Consider the following 14446-nt stretch of genomic DNA (forward strand, 5'->3'; position numbering starts at 1 on the left):
CCTTCCAAGGAGTAAGCATCTTAATTTCATGGCTGCAGTCACCATCTGCAGTGATTTTGGAGCCCCAAAAAATAAAGTCAGCCACTGTTTCCATTGTTTTCCCATCTATTTGCCATGAAGTGATGGGACCAGATGCCATGATCTTAGTTTTCTGAATGTTGAACTTTAAGCCAACTTTTTCACTCTTCTCTTTCACTTTCATCAAGGGGCTCTTTAGTTGGTAAGAGCCAACAAACATCTATTAATAATTAGCCCACTTATCGTAAGTGTATTCTGCAGACAACCAACCATGTTAAGTTTATACAGCATGGGTGACTAATAGAGATAGAACATGTGACTTTAAGGGATGTGAGCCCATAAGGGAATTCTCTGTGAGACTGCCTACCACATTAGAAAAATGCAAACAAATCTTGCTTATGACCCAATAGAATCTGTGAAACCATATTTCTGACTTGCAGTAAAGTCCCTAATTCTCTAGTTTCCTTTTGTCTTACGCACACACTTCTTCCATTCTTTATATTAGCAAACTTTCCACTGCATCAGAGAGCTGACCTGTGCCAAGCACAGCTTTTTCAAAGCTGTCTCCCTGCTGATTTGTCTTTCCTGACTAGATTCAGTGGCTTTATAAAATGCTGTCCACATAGTTTTGAACTTGATCGATTTCCTTGAGACATGAACTCACATTAGAAATGCGTCCTTCTCAGATGCTGAGACACAGGCTTTCTCTTTCTGGTTCCCTGTGAAGCATGAACTTTAGTGACCCAGCATGGCTAGTGGAGTTTCTGGACAATATACCACTAGTTTTCTTCAAGACACAGTAGAATCCAAATGCTCAAGGATTTGTCCACCAGAACAAATGTAGAAATGTCCCATGTTCCATCCATATACTAGGATGTCACTCATCAATGAAGCCTTTTCCATGAAGTCAGAGAGCACAGTTTGTGGTCCCAGATTGAGCCTCTGGTTGTTATAGAACCACTCATGATCATGGCAATTTTCTTCCATTAGCTACAGCCAGATGTTACCCTCAGGATCTCCCGCTGTTGAGACCATCAGCCTTTCAATTAAAAGCTTTAACAGAAATTGGTGATTATTGCCCAGAGTGATTGTTTCATTAAAAACTGTACTATGGTTATATTCAACTTGCAACATTCTTTCTGTATTTGTTGAACAGAATTATTTAAAAGGGAACTTTGATATGTGATACATTCTTAACATTAGTAACTTGGCATTTCTCAAAAAATAATGGAAGGAAAGAAAACTATTCCTCCTGAACATATACTATACATCAAGTACACTGAATGAGTCATATACTTGTTAACACATTAACATCAATGACCTTTGGAAAAATATGATTATGTTTTACAAATGGAAAAACCAATCCTCAATGGGACAAATAGTTGACTCATAACCAAATCACTCTTCATTTTGAATATAGTTTCATTAACTTTCGATCATTTGTAAGGCTCTTCAACACACACTGGAGTCTTTAGATTCCCATTAACTATTTTCATTTCTACCTCAACCCCTGCCATGTGGTGGTATATTTTACCTCTTGGGATGTTTAATGATTTACCCTCCAGTCTAATTCTTACAACCCCTTAATCTTTTCAAAGCTGGAAACCTTCATATTCATTCCTTAAAAATTCACTGTGTCAGCACCTGGATATGCTCTACCTTTGAATTTCAAATTTAATGTTTCATGTTTGGCCTCAGCCTCCTACCCTACCCATTTTTCTCTCCTTCACTCACAAACATGTGCTCATAACTGCAGTGAGCCCTTAAGCACCTCAACTCCTGACTCCGAGTCTCCTCAGATACAAGTTGATCTTACTTTTAATACCATTTCTCCCTGGAACTTCCCTTTCTTGAGCCCTGTCACCTTTCTTATACACATACCTGGCTTGTCCTATACAAACCCCTAAAACTGGTTCTGTGTATTCTACATTCCTATTCTCTACTCCATCTCAGATATACAGATATCCTGGTGAAAAAGACTTAATTAGAAATGTAAGCACTCTTATAAATCCATGGATTTCAAGTCTCTTGAATCTTAAATTAGATTATTTTATTCTTCCTCTAGTAAATTTATCTTCTCCCTTTTCAATACACCCTTTCAACTAGTATGTAAGCCAGTTGTTTCTCCCAGAAGCCCTTTGTTAAAAAAGCCATAAAAATATCAGAATCCTACAATACTCTTTAGACTCTGCCATCTCTCTTCTTTGCTCTGCATCCAAACTTCTCAACTAGCTATCTATATGCATGTATTCATTTGTATTCTGTATTTTACCCCTACCACTCCAGTAATACAGCTCTTGATAACATCCATCACCCAATGCTGAATCCAGCAGGAATATTCCATCTTCACTTTACTTGACCTGTCTGGAGAAATTTGCAGTACTGTGAACCATGCCTTTTAGTATTCCCTTGGACTTCACTCTACTGAGTTTCTTCCCATTCTTCAAACTTCTCCTTCTCTGCTTCAATTTTTAGGGTCATGCTATTCCTCATAGCCATTAAATATTGGAGTTTCTCAAAACAAGGTCATCTTCTAACTCACCTCTCTAGTAACAAGCTTGTCAATGCCTAAGTTTCAGTTTCCGCTTGTATGTACTTGGCTGATAAATGAAACATCTGTAGAAAAATAGTTCAGTGGAACTTTTTGCAATGCTTGAAATCCTCTATCATCTATGCCATCTAAAATGGTGGTCATATTGCATAAACCTTTCTGTTTCTCCCACTTTTTCCAAGATACACACCTTAGGATACATTCAAGATATTGTAGGGTCACATCTCTTAGCATGCTCTCTTGCTCTGGCACCTTATAATAACCTTTTTATTCTGCAACTATCACAACCAGTTTTCATCCCATTTCAAGCTATGAACACTCCCTTGCAGAGGTCTTTCTTGAATCTTTGCCTTTTGTAGTTGTTTTGCACACCATTTTCAGTGCTAGTAAAATTAATGGAATACAACAGGCATTCACTAAATATGTGCTGAATGAATAAATGAATAAAACTTTCTCTAGGTTCTAGACTTTGTAGTTATTTCCAACTTATTCCCAGATATCCCAAATTGTATGTTCTAAAGGCATCTGAAAATGATTTTAATGCTTCTCTCCATTCCTGTTGTTATACACACACATATACACACATCTATTACATGGTCTAAGCATCATGGACCTTGTCATTCAAAATCAACCTCTGGAAGTTATCTTTAAACTTCTTTTATTTTCTCTTTAGCTCTCTACAGAGAAAATCATAAGACATTATTGTGAATTATTAAATAAAGAAGTGGAGAAACATACCTTATACAGATTTAGGAGACCCAATGCTATAAATAATCCTATATAATTTTCTTAAAATTGATCTATAGATTTAATACAATTTACCCTTTTCCCCAGTAATAGTATTTAAATGTTGTTTGGAGTTGTATTGAACATATAGCTTAATTGGAAGGAGATTATACAGTACTATTTACAATATTAGGTCTTCTGAACCATATACAGAGTACATGTTGTTGGGAGAGAATTTTGACAAGCTGATACCCAAATTAACATTGAAATCAAAGTCAAAAAAAGATTCAGAAAAAAATCTTGAAGAAGAAAAAGCTTAGAGGAATTAAAACAGTAGATACTAAGATACAAAGTTCTAGAAGTTAAGACAATGTAGTATTGACTCAAAGACTGGCACATCATTCAGTGGAAGAGAAAAATAGTCCAGAACTACACCTATATATGCATAGACCACTCCACTCCCTTAATTTGCGACAAAGATGCCATTGCAGAACAGTGGGAAACCATGGTCTTACCAACATATCCTGCTGGTCAAGTGGCCATGCATATTAAAAACCTGCAACCCCATACACACAAATCAAATCATGGAGAATTATATATCTAAATATAGAAACTGATAAAATTTCTGGAGAAACTTTAAAAGATGGGTTTCATAACCTTGAAGATAAGGAAATCTATTATAAAGAAAACAGAAAAAGCACTAACCTTATTGATAATGATTCGTATATTGGTCTACATTAAAATTCTGCTTATTAACATGCATGCCACTAAGAAAGTAGAGAATCAGCCCACAAAATAGGAGAGGATATTTATAATAGTGTTACTATGCAAGCGTATATGAAAGAAATAAGAAAAAAGAAAGACGCCCAATAGAAAATGGGTTAAAATTTTTAAACAAGCATGTTTGCAAAGATGAGATTCAACAGGCAAATAAACATAAAAAGAAATCATCTTCAAGGAAATGCAAATTTAAAACAGTAAAATACTGCTACCTTTACCCCAAACAGAATGGCTAAAATGGAAAAGACTGATGATACCAAGTAAGTGCTGGTGACCATGTGAGGCAACCCAACTCTTATACAGTGCTGAAGAGTAGAAGTATATTTGATAAAATTTCAGAAAGCTCTTACTGTCCATAATAAAGCATGTGCATATTCTATGACCCAACAATTCCTTTCATTGCCATATATTTTACAAAACTATATATATACTTATAACCAGAAGACATAGACAAGAATAGTCATATCAGCATTTTTATAAGAGCCCCAGACTGAAAACTCTCAGCAGTACAACAGATAAATATGTTGTGGGGTATTCACACAACTGTAGAAACTATGAGCCGAAATTCCCTATAACAGTGCATAACAAAATGCTTGTATTTGTCAACCATCATTTTGAGCCAGAGAAGTGGAGACACAAAATAGTACATGTTGTATCATTATATTATTATAAGCACAAAACGAGACAAATCTAATGCACGATTTCAGTTGAGTTTATGGATAATGACTGAGTGAGAGCATGAAAATGCTGGCCGGGATCTGGAATCTTCTAATTCTTGGTCCCCATGTCAGTCACTTGAGACTGAGTTTACTTTGTGAAATACAGTAAGCTGTATATATTTTTTTGATTTGTGTACTTTTATATATATATATATATATATATATATATAATTTTAAAAGTTTATTAAAATAAAAATTCAATCCTATTTCTTTCAATTTCATCATATAAGCATCAGTTGAATCTAAACTTTTTGATCTGTCATTGCTGTAGTTAGTCTCTCACCTACAAAATGGCAGAAGCTTGCCAACTGGTCTTGTTCCATCCAAAGTATCCTCATGCAATCTTCTTTGAAAACTCTGTAAATGACAAATATAACCAACCTGGTGGCCTATTTAAACCCTTGAATGTTGGCCTAGTAGTCAAGCTCCTTATTGGCATATTTTTCATTATTTCTATTTTATTCTATGTTCAGGGCTCACTTTCCTATTTGTATTCTCAGTGTATACTACAAGTTGACATATATTATTTTATAATGTTCAACAGATAATAATTACCAATCTGGCATCTGAAAGCAAGTATGCATGACTTCATAACAAATGCTCTTTCATAACATGAAAATACCCACTACTGTATGTGTGGGGAACAACTTGCTTATTATAGAATCAGTGTTCTTTAGTTTAATAATGTCTAGTTTGAAATAGTTGAATTTTTAAAAAAGAAAGCAAACAAAGAATCAAAGCTATTACAATTTATTTCTATGCTTTTTCCCAGCTGTGATCCCATCTCATAGGATACTTAAAATAGCAAAAACTTTGACATTGTCATTTATCCTGAGGGAAATGACAAACCACTGAAAAAACTTATCAGAGCAGGAGAAAAAATAATCATATTCCACTTTTCAAAAATTAAAGTGAGAGTAATGGTGAGGTAAATTAGAAAGGGCAAGACTGAAAGTAGAACAAGTAGAATTTATTCAGTTAACACTGATAAAAGCCACTAACAGCTTCAATTATAAAGCCACTCGAGAGGGCTTCAAGACAAATTAATTTATAAATAAATGATAAAACATTTTAAAGATCATGAAATTTCCATTCACAGAGATGATGAGAAAACTAAGAAATACAAAGGATATTAAATAATAACTCCCAAAAAATGTGGGTTTAACCCGATGATATTTTAAGGTATATCATTCATGCATAAGATTTTTAAAAGTTCTCTGGGATCTAATAATCAGGAATCTATTACCTCCACAAATACTGTTTGAAAATATTATCCCTAGATGTTTTGCAACTTACTGGTAACTTAAAATATTCATGGGTTAAGGAGTATAAAAGATAGTATAAAATAAATTGTATAGAATTAGAACATGGGAAATATCAGTATTTCTAATATATAAATATAATATGGTGATTACAGCTGATACAATACACAGTATATTAATTATTTCTTATTAACAAATGATAATCCAGGTTTAAAATCCTATTTCATTAAAAATTGGGGGCAAGGGGAAGAAAGAAATAACATGTTCTCCTACTATGTGGTTTGGAGAAGGAAATGGCAACCCACAACAATATATTCTTGCCTGGAGAATCCCATGGTCAGAGGATCCTGACAAGCCCAATCCATGGGGTCGTGAGAGTTGGACACAACTTGGTAACTAAATCACCACCAGCACCACTATGTGGTAATTACATCATACTATCATAGATAGATATTATTCCATCAAGATACTGTTCTTTCTCAAGGTAATAAGGAAATTTCAAACTTGTTTATTTTTGAGGGGAAGGTAATGATACTTAGTATAATTAGTATGCATAAGATTCAAGTCACTGAAGAAAAAAGCATAAAGAACTTGTTTGAAGCAGAACGATCTAGGAAAGAGGAGTAATAAAGCTTAAAAGTAGAAAGCATAAAATAAAAGGGCAAAAGTATAACAAAAAATACCAGTTATTGCAGTTATTGTAAAAGAATTAAATTCCTCTCATATTGGTAAAACAACCTCAACCAATTATATGGTGTGAATAACAGACACAATAAAAGGGAATGAAGCAGAAAAAGTAAACATAAAAATGATGGACAATTATATACCAGGCAATTACATGTGAAAAGAAAGCAGCCTTGGAAACATCAGTATTGTAGACATCCATCAAGGCAAAAACATCAAATGGGAAATGAGTATTCCTTATATGAATAGCAAATGAATGAATGAATGTATATACATAGCAATTACGAGCAATTATGTTTCACATAATTTGACATTAAAATATTTAAAGCCAAAATGAAGAGATACAAGGTAGAGTTAATAAAATTAAAGCCACATTGAGGACTTGAATATAACTCAATTTTTAACAAAGAAAATAAAAAACAATTGATAGAGCTAGATGACCTGAATAAGATAATATAATGAAAACTAACACCTATAGTATTTACTATGTGTCAGGCACTGCTATATTTATCATATGTATTATATATTTATTGACTCATTTACTTCTCATAGCGACCCTCTAGAAAGATGCTATTATAATTTCATTTACAGATGAGGATATTAATACAAGCAAGATTAAGTAGTTGGACTAATGTTACACAGTTTGAGATTGGTTGAGCAAATATTGAGCAGAGGCAACCTGTCTCCAGAGATTTAGCTCTTAAGTGCTTTGTTGTAGTCTCTTAATTCATAATTCAGACTGAAGAGGTATAAATATATCTTGCACCTTGATACAGGCTGTACACATTCTTTTAAATGTCTATAATACATTCACATACATAATCAATAAATGTCAAAACAGAGAAAATAGGCAAACAATTCTTTTGCCTCAAAGTAATAAACATAAAACTAAGATCATGGCACCTGGTCCCATCATTTCTTGGCAAAGGAGAAACAATGGAAACAGTGAGAGACTTTATTTTGGGGGGCTCCAAAATCACTGCAGATGGTGACTGCAGCCATGAAGTTAAAAGATGCTTGCTCCTTGGAAGAAAAACTATGACCAACCTAGACAGCATATTAAAAAGCAGAGACATTACTTTGTCAACAAAGGTCCATCTAGGCAAGGCTATGGTTTTTCCAGTAGTCATATATGGATGTGAGTGTTAGACAAAATGTAAAGAAAGCTGAGTGCCCAAGAATTGATGCTTTTGAACTGTGGTGTTGGAGAAGACTCTAGAGTGTCCCTTGGACTGCAAGGAGATCCAACCAGTCAATTCTAAAGGAAATCAGTCCTGAAAATTCATTGGAAGGACTGATGCTGAAGCTGAAATTCCAATACTTTGGCCACCTGAAACAAAGACCCAACTCATTTGAAAAGACCCTGATGCTGGGAAAGATTGAAGGCAAGAGGAGAAGGGGATGACAGAGGATGAAATGGTTGGATGGCATCTCTGACTTTATGGACATGAGTTTGAGAAGGCTCCAGGAGTTGGTGATGGACAGGGAAACCTGGAGTGCTGCAGTCCATGGGGTCACAAGGAGTCAGACACGACTGAGTGACTGAACTGAACTGAATAAACATAAAATATAACTAAGAATATAAAATAAAATAAAAATATGTTTTAATAAATATGTTAGGAGGCAGGCAAAAATAAAATTAAAACTGGTATTACAGGCATTTTACAATAAGAAACCAATAAAACTTCAAGATCAGTCAAAAGTGTACACAGAGAAAAATGAATAAATGTGTAAATATCATTGTATAAGGGAGAATGTGAATGAAGGAAAGGAAGGAAGGAAGAAAGAAAAAAAGGAAAGAAGACTACTCATATGTCAGTGTAGGAAAAGAAAAAAATTGGATAAAGCCTAAAGAAATGAGTATTTAATATTTTGGTAAATAGTCACCATGTAACATCAAGAATATAAGAAGAATGTATGTAAGTCTGCAAATGCATGATTCTTATTATGTATCTATAAGCAAGTAATATAGTTTTTTTCAAGTAGGAAATAAATTCAGTAAATTAACTGTGGTAATACTCTTAGTGAAATTATTAGTAATCACCATTTTTATGCTCTAAAATATATTTTAAATGTTCTATGATTAATAATCTGTCTCATATCATTTGTATGTAAAATAATCACTACTTATATAGCACTGGGATGAGCACTGAGAGATGTAATGATGAACAAGAAGAACAACAAAAGCTAGAATCCAAAGAAAATTTCAAAGAGAAAACCAATAAACTTCAAAAAAAAAGTGTACACACAACAGGATGGATCACCTTGGAAAACACTGTTAGGCAAAAGAAGCAGAAATTAATTCACAATTCTGTTTATCCAAAAACATACTAAAATGATTTGCAGTCTTAAGAATCAAAATGTGGTTTTCTGAAAGAATAGAGTGGTAGGAAAGAAAATCAGTAGGAAAGAGATATAGGAAAACATTCTGGGTTGATGAAAATGTCTTATACATGTTTGGAAGGGGATTACCAGGCAGTATACAATTTTTGGCAGAACATCTAAATCTGTTTTCTCAATCCTTGAATCTGAATTGGCCTTGTTATTTGCTTTAGTCAAAAAAATGAGGCAGAGGAACTTCCCTGGTTGTCCAGTGGTTAAGAATCTGTCTGTCGAGGCAGGGGACACAAGGTTTATCCCTGGCCCAGGAAGATTCCACATGCCACGGGGCAACAAAGCCTGTGTGTCACAATACCGAGCCCATACACAGCAACTACTGAAGCCCAAGTGCTCTAGAGCCCTACTGCCACAATGAGAGGAGCCAGCACGAGGAGAAGCCCACACACTCGCAACTAGAGAAAGTCCAGTGCAGCCATAAGTAAATGAATGAATGAGGCAGAAAGGACACTGTGCCACTTCTGAGCCTAGACTTCCAGACACATTATCCTATTCAACAAATTGAATCCAGGACTACTATCTCATTTACTCTAAGGATGAACAACTTTTCACACCAGGAGTGAATGGACAAAGCCAGGCCAAAGGGCTTATCAAGGTCTCTTGATCTCAGAACACAACACAATGTTCTCTTAGTCTTCACATCTGGAAGGGATGAACTCTGAAGTAAGCCATTTAAGTGTATTATTCTCAGCTGCCCAGTTTAATCATAGATGAGAAAGATCAGGCCTTTCGGGTCTGTCATACAATCTCACACTGGAATAGCCTCATTCATCAAAGTTACAGCTTTCAGGTATGATGATATCAAAGAGGATTTGTGGGCCCCTTGGCAGAGCCATGAGCACATTTTGTTGAAAGGATCTGCCAACAGGTGTCAGATGTGTACAGTGTGTAGCTCTAGCATTCACTCTTGTTCTTGCCTGGGCCTCAATAGATGTATAATTCTCTGATTTGATGTGATAGAGACACTATCCATCTGGAATCAAGCAGACTTGGGTTTAACTCTGGCTCTGAGGAAAACTGCAACTTTACTCAAGTGTATTAACCTCTTGGAACTTCGGTTTTCTCATTTTTACAGTGTTGGAAAATTCTTCATAGGATTACTTTAAATAGTTAATTCCAGTCAATGAATTAACTTAAGTAATAAAAGTCATCAATGTATATGTATAAGACTGATGTCTAACATATATTACACCCTCAGTAAAGTCAGTGATCTTCCACCTAGAAGGCAAAGATCATGCCTCTTCCATCATTGTTCTCACTGACTGATCAAATGTGTATGTTTGTGTTAGTCACTCAGTCATGTCCGACTCTGTGACCCCATGAACTGTAGCCTGCCAGGTCCTCTGTCCATGGAATTTTCCAGGCAAGAATGCTGGAATGGGTTGCCATTCCCTTCTCCAGGGGAACTTCCCAACCCAGGATTGAACCCAGGTCTCTTGCATTCCGGGCAGATTCTTTACCTTCTGAGCCACGAGGAACAGAATAGAAGGTATTCAATAAATAATAGGAAAAAAACTGCTGTCTCTATTTCCAATATTGATACACTCATTTGAACTTGGGAGGTTTTTAACTTTCATCTTCATGAATCTCTTACTAATTATAAAATATGTCAGATGGAGTTTCACCTTAAACTCTAATTGGACAAACCAGTGAACCTCCATCATGCTAGACATGTCCAGGAAATTTGTTCTCATTGAATAGTAAAATTGTCAGCCTCTGAGAACACTATAAATGTTTTGTTATAAAGGGAAAATCATCTTATAGTTTTCTGGGCAGATAAGAAATATCAGGAAGAGGTGGTTTACAAAAATAAAGGGAAGACATTTTTTCCATATATATTACCTTGTATAAAATAAAAAACTAATGAGAACCTATGGTATAGCATGGGGAACTCTACTCAGTGATCTCTGGTGACCTAAATAGGAAGGAAATATAAAAAAGAGGGTGTGTGTGTATATATATATATAACTGATTCACTTTGCTGCATAGCAGAAACTAGCACAATGTTATAAAGCATATAATATATATAAATTTATATGAATATATATATTATATATAAATATAATATAAAGCATTATAAAGCATGTAAAGTATAAAACATTATACTCCAATAAAAAATAGAAAGAAAACTTAAATATGCTTTGGAAAACAGACTAGGATTCATCCTGTCATAGAGTCTCCCACTGTGATAGTCTCATTTATCAAAATTGTTGATTTAGATATGAAAATATCCAAGAGAATTTGCAGGCTCCTCACAAGAAGCCCTGGTGGCTCAGACGGTAAAGAATCCACCTGCAATGCAGGAGACCCGTGTTCAATCCCTGGGTCAGGAAGATCCCCTGGAGAAAGGAATGGCTACCCACTCCAGTATTCTTGCCTGGAGAATTCCATGGACAGTGGAACCTGGTTTGCTACAGTCCATGGGGTCACAAACAGTTGGACACAACTGAGCGACTAACATAAATAAGAAGCCAATTGTGTGTTACTTAGTCATATGTATATTATGGTAGAAGAATACGTCAGTCCAGCATGCAGAACAGAGAGAGGCAGAAGAGCTGCTAGGCTAGCATTTTTCAAAGACCTGGGCCCCTGAGACCAGGAATCTTTCCATACCTCCCACACACATCCTCTCCCTACTAGTAGTAGCCTGGAGTATAGCTGATAACCATGGGGATGAGGAAGGATGATGTTAACTACACAAAATAGGCTAGATTTAAGATTCATGGACTCATCTTTCTCCCATAATTTTGGTGGTCACAATGAGTAAATCAATTTATCTGATCTGAAACAAATCAATTTACTTTTCTGAGTCTCAATTTCCTCAAACATAAAGGAAGGGAGGAAACTAAATGAACTATTTAGCAATGGATCAATTCTAAAGCCTTTTATGATTCATTTTCATTTTTTTTCACAGCTCCACATTCTTCATATGGAACCAACTCTTTATCTACGAAAGCAGACACAGCTTCCAGTCACAGACAAATAGTTGCAGGCGGGCATAGAAAGGCAATTCTAAGATCATTTCTTCTTGGCATCAGCAAGCCAATCCCATCAAAAAATTCCAGCTGCCACATTTTTCAGAACCCAGCTATCTTCCCTTCAGTAACTTCAGTCTCCATTCTGAAATTCTGGGCTTTGTCTACGCTTTTGTTTTCCCTTAGGTTGGTCACTACTCTTTTTGCCTTTGGCTCTTTACTCCAGGTTGCACTTAAAAACTATTTTGAAAGCTCTGAATCCACTATTCAGGAACAGCTGTTAATGAAAACAATTTGAGTTGACGTTGCTCCTGTTCCGCAGCAGTGATTTAGCTCAAACTAACTTCTCGCCCCACAATTATGGGCTTGTCGCAGTCATCCTGTGAGGCCTGTGTCTGGCAGGGGAAGGGGCGTGGGCAGAACAAGGAGAGGATGTGGAACAAGCCAGCAGCCCCTGGATGACAGGTCTCCCCAGGAGAGCCTTCCCCAGCTGGAGCCAGTCAAGCCAAGCCTTTCTGCTGACAGACACGCCTGCTTCCAACCATGTGTCTCTCGATTTGTTGTTTGAAATAACCTGCAACGGAACTCTGCGGTCTCATTTCTCTGAGGCTCTCCGCGGAAGCTGGCTTTCTTGGTGACTGTAAAATTGATGCCATTCACCTGTTTAAAGGCTCTCACAGACTCCCTATCACCTAAAGAGTAATATGTAAACTTTTATAACAACATATTACAGGGTTGTTGCAAAATTAAATAATTAAAATTAAATAGTATATTAATATGCCATAGTGAGTGGGAATACACAAGAATTACTAGCTTCTTTCACCTTCTTCCTACCTGATCCAATCCTTACCTACTTTATAGACTCATCTTCTACTGTTCTCATCCCTCATGTTAGTTATCCAAGCTACCTGAAGCCTCCATTTCTCAAACTCAGTATCTTTGCAAAAACGATGACTCGATCTTGAAACTGACACTGTTCTTTCCTTGTTGGGACAGAATTCATTCTTCAGCACATTAATGACACCGTCCCTGTCTCTCAAAAACCGATACCCGCCCCACCCCTTCCAGGCCACCACTGGTCCTGATGCAGTACCCCTACTGTGGGGCCAAAATTTTGTCATTAATGATAATGATGATAATAACCATTGTTCCGGAAGGAACCAAGATGGCGGAGGAGTAGGACGGGGAGACCACTTTCTCTCCTACAAATTCATCAAAAGAATAACTGAACGCAGAGCAAATTTTGCAAAACAACTTCTGATCGCTAGCTGAGGTCATCAGGCACCCAGAAAAGCAGCCCATTGTCTTCGAAAGGCGGGCTGTAGAGTTGGAGAAGTCCTGAGACTACAGGAAGAATAAAACTGAAATCCAGAGGCAGGAAACTTAAGCCCAAAACCTGAGAACACGAAAAAACTCCTGACTACATGGAACTTTAAGTAATAAGTGACTGTCCAAAAGCCTCCATACCTACACTGAAACCAACCACCACCCAAGAGCCAATAAGTTTTAGAGCAAGACATACCACGCAAATTCTCCAGCAACGCACGAACATAGCCCTGAACATCAACATACAGGCTGCCCAAGGTCACACCTAACACATAGACCCATCTCAAAACTCATTACTGGGCACTCCATTGCTCTCCAAAGAGAAGAAATCAAGTTCCACGCACCAGAACACTGACCCAAGCTTCCCTAACCAGGAAATCTTGACAAGCCAATCGTCTAACCCCACCCACTGGGTTAATCCTCCACAACAAAAAGGAACCACAGACCTCCAGAATACAGAAAGCCCACTCCAGATACAGCAATCTAAATAAGATGAAGAGGCAAAGAAATACCCAACAGGTAAAGGAACATGAAAAATGCCCACCAAGTCAAACAAAAGATGAGGAGATAGGGAATCTACCTGAAAAAGAATTTAGAATAATGATAATAAAAATGATCCAAAATCTTGAAAACAAAATGGAGTTACAGATAAATAGCCTGGAAACAAAGATTGAAAAGATTCAAGAACTGTTTAATAAAGACCTAGAAGAAATAAAAAAGAGTCAATTACAAATGAATAATGCAATGAATGAGATCAAAAACACTTTGGAGGGAACCAAGAGTAGAATAACGGAGGCAGAAGATAGGATAAGTGAGGTAGAAGATAAAATGGTGGAAATAAATGAAGCAGAGAGGAAAAAAGAAAAAAGGATCAAAAGAAATGAGGACAACCTCAGGGACCTCTGGGACACTGTGAAACGCCCCAACATTCGAATCTTAGGAGTTCCAGAAGAAGAAGACAAAAAGAAAGGCCATGAGAAAATACTCGAGGAGATAATAGCTGAAAAC

The sequence above is a fragment of the Dama dama genome, chromosome 15 (genome assembly GCF_033118175.1).
Source record: "Dama dama isolate Ldn47 chromosome 15, ASM3311817v1, whole genome shotgun sequence".
NCBI classification, from domain to species: domain Eukaryota; kingdom Metazoa; phylum Chordata; class Mammalia; order Artiodactyla; family Cervidae; genus Dama; species Dama dama.